General features: G+C 38.8%; 1 protein-coding gene across 3 annotated transcripts in view; it reads left to right on the top strand.

Annotated features, from left to right (window-relative positions):
• LOC123985431 (creatine kinase M-type-like) overlaps positions 1 to 16,940 on the top strand; it is a 36,203-nt gene that overhangs the window by 14,145 nt on the left and 5,118 nt on the right. The window contains exon 1 of one of the 3 annotated variants that reach the window (XM_046072909.1): positions 799 to 846. The exons of 1 other annotated variant lie outside the window; for it this stretch is intronic. The gene's annotated coding sequence lies outside the window, so the exon portion shown is untranslated. Of the gene's footprint in view, positions 1 to 798; positions 847 to 16,633; positions 16,697 to 16,940 lie in introns of those variants that run through there. One more of the 3 variants, XM_046072908.1, reaches the window with a different exon arrangement.

Below are 16,940 nucleotides of genomic sequence, written 5' to 3'. Positions count from 1 at the left end.
TTAGCAAAAACAATCTTCCCCAAAGTGCTAAAGTTGTCACGAATATCCCATCGTGTTTGTTCGTACACGGCTAAGTAATGTGAAAGTTTTACTAAACAACACAAAACAACAACTACCGTTAGCGGGAAGCGGCCGTTGCCACTTAACTCCAACGTTAACTGAAATATGCATCAGAGCCAAAACACCTTTGAATACACGGGAATAAATGTTGATTCGTCCACACAGTCGATAAAACTATCTAGTTGCCAGACTTTGCTGAAGCTTTGTTTGCTTCAAACTCCTAAAATATACTGATATTGTTGGCATGAGAGGCGTCTGACATTACAAAAAGATAAGAACAGGTAAATAAACCTACCCCAACACGTCCTGACGCCAAAAACACACCTTTAAACCAGGTAATAATCATCTCCGACTCCTCAGAAATCTGCAGTGATGAAGGTCAGAGGTCGCGTTATGCAAATGAGCTCCACACCGCCTCCAATGTGTCGGTCATCAATATCGCTCTTCCGTTTGAGTTCGGTGATTAATAGAATTTGTTTTTCATTGTTTCTCTACTTTTCCCGTCTACTTTTATAGACTATGCCAGGAATTTGAAATACAAAATAGGATTTTGTAGTTTGTATTTGAAAGTTTTGATGGAAATGACTTCATATTTATTTATTTATTTTTAAAAACATTTGCATTTTGTAGGTTAAAAATACTAATACTTTGTAAGAAGTCTATGTGATGACATCATATAAAAGCTGCTTCTGATTGGTTCCTACTCAGTAATTTGCGCAGATTTGTTGAGATCTGAACAGGAAATTGATCCAGACCTGAAAAAGAAGGTCAAGGAACCCGAAACATGTAGGTTTCCATCATTTTCCATCCATTTTTAGTATGAATTGTTGCAGTTCTTAACAGTCCCTGTGAAGTTTGTATTAGCAGCACTAGGTTGAATCATTAAATATGGTAACGGTAAAATATAAAAATAAAGGAACTTTTAGGCTAGTTAACTGTTCGTTAACCTTCATCTGGATGTTCACAGGGATGTGTGAATATTTGATCTGTTAGTTGGTTGCCTTTCAGATTTATCACATGACTCTTTAGGCAAAGAAAAGCTGTTGCTTTCAAACATTGTCCACTTAATCAGCGGAGCCAGTGTGCTGGTGAAGGGATACATTAAGGTTTGCAGAATGATTTCATGGGATGGGAGTAGTTTATTTTGATACATGGCTGCTGTATTTTGATACACCTGAAATTACGATAGCTGATTCGGTGTCTTACTGGCCTATACTATAAATACCCCAGCTTTAGAAGATGATTCAAAGAACAACTCTTACTATGCCTTTGGAAATCAACACAACAATGTGTTAGAGGTAAATTTTCATGTTATTGGGCGGCTCTTATATTCAGCAGTAAGAACCATCAAAATAAATTTCCTTCTCATCTGCCTCCGTTAGGTACATGCGAGGCTCCCTGATGATTTTTGACCTCTGAAAATGTTATTTTTGAAAGGCTAAGGTTTATCTCAGCCAGGAGCTAAATTTATAGGCAGATTAAAATATTACTTTCTACATGTTTATGCTTGTTGAACAGGTGTATTGGTAAAGTATTGGCTTTTTACTTGCAATGGTATTATTGCACGTATATGTACAGTAACAAGCGTAGTTGTCGTCAACTCCAGTATCTTCACTTCACCTGGTTCACATCACTGTCTCCACCTCTGCTCTGCTTGTGTGAGCTCAGGCCCAACACACCAAATACAGAGAAAACATTAACATTGTTTGTATTACTATTATGTTTAATATTTGCCCTCCGGTCCATTTTAATACCCGGTTTTGGTAACCATCCCTACTTTGAACAACTTTGTGATGCAATCCACTTGCCTGAAAACAGTTTACTTGCCCTGAGAGGTATATTTTCTTTTCAACTATACACCTAAATAGTATGAATTCTACCTCCCATAGAATAACATGTTGCTTTGCTGTTCCTACCAGAGCAGCTTTATTATACAGAGGAAACAAAGTTCACTTCCGCCTTCTCATGCCTGTTTTTTTAATTCTGCTTTTTGAGGTCCCTGAACAAAGTGATGGCTGATAACCCTAAACATTGGGGCCATTTTCTACAGTCCACCTTGTTCACCCTTCAGACCAAAAAGCAGATAAAATTTAAAGCACAGCCCTTACTATTTGATGTTTGGGAGGCAGGCGAGGTATCCCTCAAAAGCTGTAAAGCCAAAAATGTAATTATTCAGCAATGGCTATAAAGTTGGATTCTTCATCGGTGTGCAACAGTGGTAGACAGCACGCAAGCACCGGACACCAGATGGCGAGCTTCACCCAAGGAACTTGTACCGACAAGGATCGAAAAGACTGGATCACCTGCATGCGGAGTTGAGCTAATGGAAATGGGACACTGTACTGGAAGTGTGCCAATGCATTTAATGGAGCGTTAAACTGCCAATGGTGACCTGTATCAATGTTTGAGTGATGAATCCTGTTTCATCTGTAAAGGTGAAAAACTTAGAGTTAATTAACCTGACAAAAGGTCTTTAAAAACTGCTCATATGAAAACAAGAAAATAGTTAACTGAAGAGGGAAAACAGCTAAAATAAATAGGTCTAACTTAAAGCTGTTGATATCTAGTTGACAAAACTAACTTGACATGATTGAAACTGTTAATGTATCCCATTACCTCTTACATGAATCGTTATTTTGCACATTTTAATCTCAACAGAAACCTTATTTTTTAAAAGAAAATACACAATATATTGTAGTCCCTTCATTTATTGAATTCTTTTCTAAATTTCAGGTAAACCTTTTGTCTGAAGAACAATTTATAGATAAATTGTTTGCTGGATAAACAATCAAATTTGACTGATTAACCGACTATAGAAACTTAAGATTTTTACTAAATTTGCTGTAATTTCATTGTCATCACTGGGGGGCAGAAATCTGAAGAAAATCTCAAACATTTAATTCTGATTTATTTCCAAGATCTGGTTTCAGTCCAGAGATAGTGTTATTGTGGATCTCAAATTCAACAGATTTAATGTTTCAGATTATATTTGGTGTATCCCAACATTTTTATATCCCTCTTCAGGCCTCGTCCACCCCACCCTATAGTTACCACCCCATCACTGCTTGGACTGAGGATGACCTGCAGACGGTCATTGAGGATTCATCCAGTCAATAACTTATCTGATTGACACATTTATTTATGGAACAGATGTTCTTGAAAGCAGAGAGGGGAATGTTTGTGGGGATTTAATTACAATGTCAGGAATGACAAAGCTATTGACTTTAGTATTTCATAAATTGACTAAAAAGTCAGACTTTTGTCATTACCATCTTAAAATTATGCCTCGCATCAGACTATTGGAAAGACTTCTGTCTCAACTGGACTAATCTGCAAAAGGAATTTCAACAGGGATCTGACAAATTAAACTATTGTTAATTCTTTGGTAAATAACTCAGTCACCATGTTTTCTATAATCTGTCCACCTGATAATTTTTTATGCTGCCATCTTTGCAATAGAGCACTTTGTCTCCTAAATGGTTACGTAAATTATAAAAATGTAACCGAGGCAAATAGTGAGGGGTTCAAACCCCCAAATATCTAACTAATTGCCATAGGCTCCCCACAATTAAGATTCAGAGACATGGGTTTCAACTGGTAGGATGATTTATTTAAAAATTAATATAAATTAAAAAAATCCAGTTTTGGGGCAGTTTTATTCATTATACAAGCTCAAACAACAAACAAAATGTAGATGCCAATAATGCCAGAAATGCTAAGAGGATAAAAGCCACCCGTAAAAAAAATAAAAATCTCCACATCTACAGATGCCAGACATACAGGGGGTTACCTGTGAGCCACCCCAGTGCCTTGACACCATTTTACTCACACTGGTGCCCAGCCACCTAAACACAGCAAATCAAAACACAAACCATGAACTAAGTTTAACATGCGCACACAGATATCACACACACCACCACATGCAGTGAGGGGGGTTCCCAAAATCCACCACACTGTACGTCTGGCAGAACACTCAAAAAAAAAAAAAAAAGGGAGGGAAAATGGCTAATAAACTGAGGGAAATCAGGCAGCCGGAAGATGGCCACACCTGTAGCAGACCTTAGCAGTTGGCAAAACATTCACAGGGCCCATCCACGTGTAACAATCAAGCAAGAATCCACATAAAAATATAAGCATAAATAGCAGGAGTTGATCAGGCAGGTAAAACAGTAACTATACAATCCTAAGATTACAATAATTGAATTAGTGCCATTATTTAACACATACTACAAAAACATACCTGCTAAATACCTTCCAGATGTAGTAGTCAACCCAGCTCCACCTTATTTACGCATCAGATGTTTAGGCCCACTGAAATGTAAATCATGTTATCAAAAGGCCACCTATAAAACACAAACTAGTAAACTTGCATAGCTCTACTAGATAACCCCGAGGTAAAAAGATGTTATCAACCACCAATGCCTTCTCTGCAGTGAACTTTAGCATAACAGGCTGTTCAGCCGACAAGGTCTGGACAACAGGTGGCTTAAAATGCCTGTGATGAAAACAAATTAAAACATGCCCACAAAAGTTAAAACATTATCAGCCTTGACGCATAACTTCTAGACGACATACCTGCTCTCTAGCCACACTGGAACACAATGCCTACTGAGAGAGCCTGAGTGTTCCCTATAAATCAACTCTTAAAGAGACGCAGGTGTGTGCCTGCTTCTGGAGAGACAGGGGGTGGAGCTTCACTGAGAGCTTGCAACTGATTGTGGCATTACTAGGCCAAATGCCTGCCTATCACAATAAGTTTGACTTTTAAAGTAAATGTAGCCTTTTGTCCAGTTATTTACTTAATATTTTGTCTTGTTACTTTATAACTGACTTTAAAAAGTCAGTTTTGATCAAATTCTAATCATATTTCTTTAAGGGGTAAATCCCAAAACACCATAAATGGTACTTCTTCTTCTTGACTTGTATGATAATTCTAGCACCAACTAGATATTTTGACTTTCATCATTTTAATTTTAGAATGTTAAATATATGACAGTGGGTCATAATTTTTGACTTACTCATGTCTCAACACAACAACTGGCACATTAACTGAAAGATTAATGCTTGTTACAAAATAAAGGGCACACATTAGGTTTTTAGCCCTTAAAAAACTTCATCCTTAGATAAAAAAAACCATTATGTTGAAAACATTAAAAATTTGGGTTAACCTGTATAAAACATTCGTCTTTTGTCGTCTCAGTGTTGAAATACAAAGGAAGTAATTTCTAACAAGGACTCTTCATGTCCTCCATGTTGCCGTTGCCTAGCACTGATGTTCTCACGAGTTAATACCAAGCATTTTGTGTACACGGCTTCCCTTGTCGTGACCACAAGCTCCATTTGAAGGCTGCGTAGCCTTTCTGTAGCGTCAAAGAATCTGACGGATAAGTAAGTACCCCCTGTCCAGAAAGTCTGGACACACCACCAACTGTATCTCGTTTACTTTCCATACACTTAAAACATATTCAGGGTGGTTCCCAGGATGGAGGTACATCACAAAAACTCATGTCCACCTTAAAATCAAATGAAATTCAAAGAGAGGGAGACAGTGAGCAGTTCAACGAACAGGGAAGCGTCAAGAGAATGTGTGTGTTGTGCTGCATGTGCCTCTGTGTGACAGTTTTATGTGAGGGCTGATGGACGGCTCAGCTGTCAGGTAGGCAGAGAAGCTCCAGCAACTGACTGCGGTGGCGGTACAGGCAGGACGCGGCCATATAAGGTCACCGGTGGTTGGGGAAAGTCCTCCAGGCCTCTGTGCTTCCCACAAACAACCCTCAAATACCTGCTGCTCTCCACATATTCATCTATAAGTTCAGGGATTGGGGTCAAATGATCGGATTCGTGAGTTTGGAAGAAGTCACAAAGTCATAGCTCGAATGTGAAAGGCCAGAAGTATGAAATGTTTGAAGCCTCAGCAACTTACCCAACTAACTACTGAGCAGAGAGGTTTGTTTCCACTGCTACACATGTTATACGTAGATCAACCAAATATTGATAACAGTCAACAATACAACGTGTAAACTGCTGAAAAAATACAATCAGGTAGCAGTTAATGTTTGTAAACGTATTTGGCCTGTGATGGAGATATTAAAATACTTATTACCATTAATGATTGTAAACAAACTGTGAACAGTCACTTAGATTTGTTGTAACGCACTGGTGGACCGCTGCCAGCTGAACAAACAGCTCTTTAGACAGCCTGAGTCAATCCGTCCTAATCATTTACATCTGAAGCAGTGGGTGAGAAGAGGATTATGGGAAAGTGAGTTTTTGGGTGAGTAAATCCTTCCTAGACATTCTCATAAAATCCTGTTTTTATATTTCAGTGATCTGGTATATGAGATAAAAGTCAGGTACCTAAATAGACGCTCCTCAAATGCATCAGTATATTTACACACAGGTTTGAATCCTTTGTGATATTCCTTGATAGGATGGTAGGACTACTCACCACTGCTGCTCTTTCAGCTCCAGTGCTACAGGCCAACACGAGAGACAAAAAGAAGAAGAAGGGGCTGGCAGCGGTGCTGACCAGGTCCTGCAGAACAGTCCTTTTTTTTTTTTAGATACCTTGCTTTGAGAAATACAAACATGTTTTTCTATAATCTATAATCTTCATGCCAGTTTTTGGTGCATTGGATACATTTTACATGTCACTTATTTAGCTGAAATTTAGCTTTATCCAATGTAATTGCTATGTATGTCAGAGGTCACACGCCTCTGGAGCAACTGGGGTTGTGGATGTTAGTGTTGTGTCGTTCAAAGAACGTATCGTTCATTTGACCTAATCTTGTATGTGACTCAGAAGGAACGGGTTGTCTCAGTGAGTAATTCCTTCATTTCCACGCATGCGTGAATAGTCTTAGTCTAGTCTAGTAACAAAACAAACGGACTCGGTCATTAAAACACAGCCACATAGCAGCGTTAGCGTTAGCCCTGTGGTTTGTTTACAGCTAACAGCTGATCCAGTCCGCCAGAGAACGCAATGTCACATTTACTTTTTATTTATCGACAGAACCGTGCTGTTGTTTCACAGCTCCTCACTGGTGAACAACCTGCAGTGTTTGAGATTATTATTAAATTTTAATAAGAGTGTGCCAAGTGTGTAAGAGTGTGTCAAGCTCATTACTTCAATATATTCCCTGTAAATCTGATGTTGATGTATAGATTTTACTCATAGATAGGGACGTTAGGCTGCTGTATGAATGAGCAGTTTAGAGATATAGTGATAGTAATTATAATTATATATATGGCTGGTCTGGTAAAATACAGGGAAGATTGTGAAAATGGACAGATTTAGCCGGAGTAGTGGCTTAATCGAATATTGACAACATATTTCTGTGGTTCTATGGTTTGAATTTGGTTGTGGCTCCATGGGGCTTTATAGAACCATAGAGAAAGATCAAGAGGTGAATTTGTGCATTATACTTTGTCAATTACAGCAAGCCAGGCAGCCTTCTGTGTTTGAGAACTGCGCTGTTTTTTTTACATCGCCCACTAGAGGGCTGCAGCGCCGCAATAACCAGCCTAGTTAAAATTAACGAAATGACACAAAAAAAGATTAGTTAATTTTAATGAACGAGATTTGGTGACTCGAGTCTTTCAAAAGAGTGATGTTTCCCATCACTAGTGGACGTGTCGCAGTGGGAATCGAAGCCAGGTCTCTCACACCACAGGCATGTGTCTTATCCACTTCGCAATCGCCGGCACATTTTGCCAACACAAAAAAAAGTATTATGGATTGATAATGTGTCTGCAAATGTAAACTCTTCTCTCTCCTTGGTGTCTCTACAGAGACTCCTCACTGAGGCTGTGTTCGAAATTGCATCCTAACGTACTGCCTATGACGCAACCAATCAGAACTGCCGCCAACTAACTGAAAGATTAAGTACCAGCAGATGTTCACACTGAAGTATGCTGAAGCAAGACAGTCATGTGACTACATCACATGATTGCCATTGCGGCGTCCGAAGAGATGCAATGTATTTTGGGGTGGTTGAGTATGTCCAGTAAGCTCATGGTGCACAATTTGCATTTTGCTAATCCAGGATACATCCGGTTATATCTGGCGTACACAAAACCCACATACTATGCAGTTGGAACACACTACATACTCAATTTTGATCTGTCTTACTTTCTGTCATAGTTAGTACGAATAGTACGTAAGTGATTCCGAACACAGCCTCAGTGTCATTGAACTACCAACACCAAATCTGTTGGGACACCATATATTTCCCATGAAGCTCTGCGGGTCAGTGTTCATTCTTTCCTCAACCTCTGACCTTGCATAAAGTTTAGTTTGCTTGCTTTATTGGTACCCGGTGTGCATTTTCTTATCATATGTCTTTAGTTTATTAGCTCTAATGTTGACAACACAGGAATAAGTAATGTTTTTCTGTTTGTCTAGACTGAAGACCAGAGAGGACAAAAACTGCTTTAATGTAAAATCTCCTGAGTGAAAAGCTAAGCCTCACTAAATCAGTTCAGCCTCCTAAATCTCTTCATAAACCCCATTGACCTTTATAATAACTGTTAAGTCTTTGTTCTTAAGTACAGTATTATTGACTCATTAACTATTTATTTATTATATTTACTTCATTTAATGAAAACTCATGTTTTGATTCCCTTTCTTCCTTTTGAGTTTTGTGTTTTTTATTATTAAAAATTATTACAATGCTGTATCCCCTGGTTTAATTTTATCACCTCAGAGTTGCAGCGTCATACTCTGAGGACACATTAGCAGCACCGCCTATCATTGCAATGTTAAAACTAAAAATAACAGCATCATGACTGAGCATCCTATATTATTCATATCACATCCGTCCCCTCTCTTTTTTAATTCACACGTAATACACTAAAGACACAAGAAAGAATGAATACTAGGCATGTAGTTGTGATGGTTCAGATTAGGGTTAGGAGCTAGGAAATACCGTATGTCAGTGAGATGTCTCCATGAGGATAAAGGGACAAACACGTGCGTACGTGAGAGTTCGGTTAGAAGCTGCACAGCATGGAAAATGAGATCAATGGTGAGATGAGATGACTTGACACCGGCAATACAACACAGCTGCTGACGCCCAACAGACAGCCGACAGCAGCAAGGAATGACGGTACTCTGCAGTCTGATTTGTGTATGTGTGTAAATATATATATATATATATATATATATATATATATTGTGAGGTATGAATGACATAACTGCATGGACCCATGCATGTATACAAACATGATAAAAAAATAAAACACACACACACTCACAGGGGAAATTGCAGAGTTTAAATGTTACAGCTTCCCTGGTCAACATACCATTGAGGTAAAATTAGAAATGAATGACTTGGAATGAATGGATGAATGAATGGGAACAATGAAACACACACAGTACAAGCATATGTCTGGTAACAACAAGGGGGCAAAAAGCAAAAGCTGAACAGACCTGATTTATGTGACTTGCGTAATTTAAAGAACATGTGCAACATTTCTGAAGAGCTTCTGTTAAAAGCCAAGCATGAGTCTATTTTAATATAACTCCTACAGAGACTTTCGTGAGCCATTTCACAGACATAAATTCATGCATATGTGGTGTTTTATGATCCTTGTGTTGTTTTTATTTTTATTGTGTTTGTATCTATGGTTTTGTTCTCTGTGAAGCGCTTTGTGACCTTAAGAATGGTGCTATATAAATTATTATTATTATATAATATATAAAGATTATTATAAGATAAACATGAAACAACACATCACAAATAATGTGAGTTAATCCCAGGTATTATGTGCATGCTCTCCACTGCTAGTCATGGACAAAATCCCAACTGTTTACTGTTCTGTGTCCATTATTCTGCCTTCTTCTCATCCGTCTTGCTGCTCATCTGTGTCAGTCTGTTCAAGTGAAGTGTTGAACAGATGAATGGAAGGAGGGACAGAGACTGACAGCTGAGTCGATGCAATTCAATCGGGAGAACTGGTATTGGAGATCGGGGGACCTGGTGAGGCGACACTAAAGATAGAAATCCACGGTTCACCCCCCTCCACCCCGTGTCCACCTCCTCCCTCACGAGTTACTCTGTTAGATCATGTTTCAATGTAAGCCACCACCGTTACCTTCACAAAATACACACACAAAAAAACACATCACAGAAATTCAGAACTATTACCCAAACATAGGATGCATTAGTTACATAATCCAACATTTTTTAAAAAAAATTTTGTAATGTTCATCTCAATTCAGATGAGCAAATAATCAATAGTGTGATTCCTTCAGGCTTTTCAGCTCCCATACACAAAACAATACGACACTTCTGTCATCGTTCTAAGATTACTGGTTCTATTTATATTTAAATAAATCCCTCCGATAAATGTCCATTGTCCAATGCCTATGATTTCATCTTGCCGATCTCTATGAATGTGAAAAGTTACGGTGATAAATCTGTTGTCAACTAAACCTATGAGCATCATCACACACACTGTTGTTACTGAGTTACTGATCTTCTGCTAAATTATGGATCAGTTTAAGAATGAACAGTGCCAAATTCAACCCACATTTTCACTCTAAGTGGTAATACAACAAACTGGTGCAGATATTCACAATGCAGCAATAAACTGCTCAAAAATGGTGGATCCCTGATAACCCAGGCAGAAAGTTTTAACTCCTTAACATATTTAGTAAAGCCAATCATTATTATGCGGTAAAAATATATTTAGCAATGAAACACAGAAAATAGTCTTCACAAAAACTGAAACATTTTCTTCACCTTTGATTCATTCAGTGTTGTGTGCAACCAAATAAAAAGCCTCACATGTTATTGGCCAAAACCTCATAACTCCTTCATACTTCATTGGGCCCCTGCTTATTCCAGCCCTTTTCACATTGTGAAAACATCGTCAGTGTCATCTTACAAATGCCTGGGTCTATTTGTGGGGCCCCCAAACTGTTAACATGATTTTTTCCTGCTCCGGCACAGGACTTGTATGTCTGAAACAGTTCAAATCTGAGGAATCTGGACAAGGCTTGAAGGTTGCCGCTTGTATCAGCCTAAGTTTAAAACGCTAATGTCAAGTATTTGAAAGTGTTTGAAAATGTCATGATAAACAAAAAACAGCTACTAAATTCATGAAAAGATCACACCTTGTTACATCCTCAGGTTTCACATCAAACTAGTTTTCTGTTTTCTCTCCAGTACAGGGACCACAAGAACAATTATGAAGTTACAGTATAAGATGCCATATAATGTAGATAGAAACATCAGAAATGTGCATCAGTGGAAGCTGTCAGTGGCCAAGACTGCCACTTGTTCCTGGCAACACCCATGTGTGAATGTGTGAATGCATGTAACCCTCAACTGCTCCCTAAGCCCTTTGCTGTGAAGAAGCAACTGCCATTAGACTGCACACCAGCTCAAATATAAGATACATATGATATGATATATATGCAGTCTATTGTCTAATGCCATACCACTTAAAATGTTATCTAGGAATCAGAGTTTCTAACTGATACAAACCAGCACTAAAACAAACACAAACAAGCCAACTGGAAGATGTGATGCTGGATTCACAAATAGCCGTTAATAACCTTGAATGCATCAAAACTGCATGAACGTCCTGAATATCATAAGATCGCATGTGTACTGTATGCATACTTCCCAACTAACACTTTCTCATCCCAGGGCCTCAAATACCCAGGTTATCTCATACGGATGTTGAAGGGTGCCTTGTGCATCAAATATCGACACTTTGTCAGGCTTCTCAAAGCGTCAGTATTTGACGCCCTGTGATGAGACCGGGCTGTCCTCACACATGCAATGCATCGGAAAAGCATAAACAGAAGCACACATTACATGTGTACTCATTTTATCAGCTGTATGTAAAAGTTCAGACAGTAGACACACTAAAAGGAGAAATAAAAAAAACAATGAGTAAATTAACAACTTTCACATTTACTGTCACTGTTAGTTTCCACCTGCACTGATGTACGCATTGGATGCGTGTACAAACACACACACACAAAATGCACCGATTCTATAATCTCATATGACTCGTAACAAAGATCAGGCTGTGCAAAACATTTCCTCCCTCATTCTGCTGCCTCATAGGGAGCTACTTTAAACCTTTGCTAACAACATATCTTCACACAGACATCAGAAAAAAAACACTCAAAAAGTAATTCCATTCAATTTCACGTTATATAGTTTGCACTTAGCTCATTAAAGTGTTTAACCATCATATTCTTGCCATGAAATTAAGAGAGAATCATTATAAATGATCCACACTGTGTTCCTGGTTACATAACTGTCCTTGATTCCTGTTTCCCCGGGGCAGCTGCAGGGTTCTTGGGCTGCTGGGGGGACGGTATGGATGTGCGAGTGTGGGGAGTGCTGAACGGATACAATGACAGTCTAAACTGGGAAACTGGATCTGCGTCACACTGGCATACGAGCTACAGATCTGACTGCTCTGAATGGGCAGAAGGCACACACACACAGCACATATCACTAGTCAGTCAGCATGACCTTTGAGTTTTATTGATGGGGATTTGTGGTAAACAGTACTTTTGTATGTAAAATAGAGTTGATGCACCCATTCAGGCTGTTAGTCTTTGAGTCCTTCATGGTAATTCAAAGCGACTGCTCTAGTGTCACGCATGAAATGTACAAATCTGTCATGTTAGGTTTTACCTTAGATTGATTGAGTGTTGACTTAGAGCACTGGTTGCCAAACTTTTTCAGCTCAAGACCTGAAAGAGAAATCCGGTGTCTCCCTGGGACCCAAATTTACAAAAATACATCTACATTTATAAACTAAGGATAAAGGGCAAAAGAAAACAAAAACAACAACGGTCTATTCTCCTTTCTGTGTCTTACCTTTCCAATGATCTTCACGCTGGGCTCAGTTTTGAAAAAATGCCATTCTGATGCCATGCTGGCCGTTTATTGTGTTTCTGAATTGGTTTTTCAGATATAACATAGTCAGAAAGCCAGATTCATATGTTGTGCCATATTGAATCAACACATGTTGAAGGATTTTTAAAGAAATTTTTTTTTTGGACTTTCCCAGATACAGCGAATGTTTCTTTTGGAAATATCTGTGCAATTTATTTATTTTAAAACTGTCATTACTGAGCACTTCCCCACATGTTACACAGTGAAGCAGAATCATCAATAAACGGGTCCTTGTACTTTATCTTAGACATCATATGGATTGACAGTGACAGATCAGACTGACGCCCAAAAAATTCTGCATGAATGTGGACAGAAGATCAGGCTAGGGAGAAGAGGGAGACAAAAACCTCACACAGCATCTGAGCTGAACAGAAAAGTGCAGCAAAAAAGAACGCTCATTCATTTACAAGGACTGGGCACGTTAACGTGTTATTATCACGTTAACGCATTAAATAATTAACACGACAATTATTTTATCGCATGTTAACGCAGTTTTTATTATTATTATTATTATTTTTAAAGTCCATTGCTCACTGGCTCTGAATACACATGCAGTCAAACCGTGGGTCACAGGAGGGGCGGCATGTTTATCAGCCTGCAAATCACCCACCCAACAAACAAGCAGCGGAGGGAGGCTTCGGCAAACTAAGCTGGATGCAGCGTGTGGGAGAAGTAGATAAACAAAAGCAAGACAAGCGATCAAATGGGTTTGGTTAGAGAAGCGAGCTTGTGACCGGAGGGTGCCGGTTCAATCCCCCGACCGGCAGAATAAAATCTGGGTGTGGAAAGTAAACCAAGCAGTGCTTGCACTCCCTCATTTACTACCACCGAGCAGGCTGCGGCTGTACTGGGCAGCTTCCAGGTGTGAATGTGTAACAGTGTGAATGTGATCAGGGCCTTCCTGTAAAAGAGAGGCTTCCTCTCAGTGAAGCTCCCCTGAATAAATAAAAAAACAAAAATATGCCACAGCGAAGTAGATAGCTGCACACTGCATGCTGATAAGTATTGGGGAAGATGTCGGTCTTAGGAACGTTTTTAAAATCACAACGTAGTCGCTTGGCCCCGCGGGGTTGCTCTTTCCTCCGGTGAACAAGAGACATGCGCTCCGCGAGTAAAATGTGCATTACACTACTTTAGAATTCATTATTTAATTTTGCGCATAACTATGCGATTAATCGCAGAAAATCATGTGATTAATCGCGATTAAAAATTTTAATTGTGGCCCAGCACTAATATTTACATATTTTATTACATTTTAATATTGTTGTGAATTTTACTCTACCAATTGGTGACCTATTTTGGGTCCCGACCTTAAGTTTGGGAACCCTGGACTTAGAGCAAAGGAGCTGAGTGACTCTCTACATCCCATTACTCATGAACACAACAACCATCTGCAAGCTGAAAGGATGGATACAACCACCAATGTACACAAATCTGTAGTAACCATGTGCTACGTGTCATTATGTACTGAGTGCATGAGAGTACATAGCTCTGCATCAAAGATGTAGCTCCAGTACATTGATTATGTGGTCATTCAGTATATAGAGTTGATAATCATCAGCATAGCATAGGATTTTCAAATGCTATATAAATAGTCTTGTACGTTTTGGGGAAGCTTGGTGGTTTGCTTCTCCTGTTTTCAAGTCACAAGCTCTGTCACAAGCCAATGTCCCACTGTATCTGCACACACAACTAGAAATACAAGTTCTGTCTTTTATTTGCTTTCTATACCAAATTTCCCAGCAGGTTTAAGCTTTCAAGCTTCAAGCTACTACCATCCAATCTTGAACCCAACTCTAAATAATGTTAAAAGCACATGCTAAAAGGTCTCTATAATAGGAAATCAGAAGTTTCGTCCATCTATATAGACATAAACAAAAGCATTTACTGTTTGTTGTAATTTTTACAAAGCGATTAAATTTACTTTAATTTAAAGTGTATTCCTGTCTACAGCAAACCCAGACTAAAACTAGATAAATTACTGAATCCTGTCGAATCAAGCCACATTTAAACTTAGTCTGCACAGAGGAAGAAGAAGAAGCTATTCTAAGAAATGTTGGTAATCTGTTGTATTTGATCTCTTGTTAAAATGTATATTAAAAAACAGCAAGAGGAAAGCTATCATGAAATCTGCATCATCTGTTATTTATCACCTAAACATTTGACCTCGTGTTCTCCTGTCTTGTGAATCTGCGCTCCACCTGCAACTTCTACTTTGTCACATGATGTGTGTGTGATTTAATATCTGTCTGCGGGTAGATTACTGAGGTGTATAACATTACCAGTAGAGGGTAATGACCCTCGCGCTCGTACAGTCCTGAGTTGGACTTGAAGTTTTACAATTAGAGCAAGATATCATTCAGAGTATAACCTGACCTGAGCCCAGACTTGTCTAATGGCCTTTACAAAGCAATACTAACCTTAAAATCAGGCAGCACAATGAATATGATATATGAATATGAAACGTCTGAGGAAAGCACAAGACACACACACTCAAGACGTGCTGAGAAAGCTGCAAACTTACAAATTCTCACGTTTTGATACATCCTTCCTCTGACTGCCCAAATGTCAGGGTTTGGACAGCCTGTGACTATGCATCACCACAGGGAGCTGGAACACAACACAAACTTACACATGCAGACACCTCCACTTAGCAAATTGGTAGGTGAGAGGAAATCCAATCTGTAACCTTGAATATTATGATGATGTAATCTAAGACAAAGTGGTTATTTTAACTCCTAAATATGATGACAGACAGAGAGCTCCAGTTACTCTGCTTCAACTCACTGGGACACTTATAAAACATGGAGGACAGCACATGCACGTGCATGTCTACACTATGTGTTCAAACCATCAGAGGCACCTGCTCTTCTGACCAAATGAAAGTAGGTTAAAAACTTGATCCCTTTTCAATATAAAACTGCACATGGTCACCCTCTCCACTAAGAGTAAATCAGATCAAACTACAGCAAAGATGGCACAATAATACTTAGTTTAAATAACAACATTAATCTATGGGCCCAACAAATTGAATAGAATGACTTTAAAAGTGTCTTTCACAACCTTAAAAACCTGAGACAGCAGATTTTCAGTTTATGCAATTCCATTACAATGAAGTTACTTGAATACTTGAAAAAACATTCATGTTCTTCTGTATATTTGCATTTAATGACATTTTACTTGTAGATACTGGACATGTGTTTTACAGCTAGCTGGAATATTTTTTCTATTGCCATTTATACTTTTGGTGCAATGTTGCCATGTAGGAAATATTTAATCATTTTCAAAGCAAATATAATGTAAATCTTACTTCACTACAGGGCAGTTATGCATCTAATATTTAAATGTATGAGTAAGCATGTGCTTTTGTACCTTCCTGTCCACCACAGTTCTGTCCTACTTGCTCCCATGAAGCAGCTACTAGCAGGCAGAAGGTGAAAGGTTGGACCGAGCGCCTGCAGCTGTTGGCTTGTCTCTCGTCTCGAGTGTTATATGACGTTTGTTCTTGCCTTTTAGAAACTCACCCAGGCACAGAACACCCCCTGTAACCAATCCAATGAGGGGTCCCCGAGTCTAGTCAGCCAATAGGGGTAGAGGCCTGGGTATAAATGCTTAGGTCCATCACTTGGCAGAGTTGGGCAACCCTTACATTTGGTGGATAGGACCTGATCCCGGGATCTGTTACCTCTTTCTTTTCTCCTAAGCAGGTAAAAAAGCAAAATAATGCTTTAGTCAGCCTTTCTGATAAATCCATGGGAAAGATTTTGGTTATTTTCCCACATTCGTATGGACAAAAACCTCCTGAAAACAAAATTGCACTAAGAGAGGAAAAATTTTTAACCAAATATCTGTCTGTGAAAGATTTCTCCATTGATGAATTCTGGAACCAGGAAAACCTTTTCTCTTCTGACATTTTTGTCTTGGATTCCTCTAAAGTTTGGCACATTTATT

Source organism: Micropterus dolomieu, linkage group LG17 (genome assembly GCF_021292245.1).
Source record: "Micropterus dolomieu isolate WLL.071019.BEF.003 ecotype Adirondacks linkage group LG17, ASM2129224v1, whole genome shotgun sequence".
In the NCBI taxonomy this organism is placed as follows: domain Eukaryota; kingdom Metazoa; phylum Chordata; class Actinopteri; order Centrarchiformes; family Centrarchidae; genus Micropterus; species Micropterus dolomieu.
The sequence above is the reverse complement of the archived record's forward strand: the minus strand, read 5'-3'. Positions and strand labels throughout refer to the sequence as shown.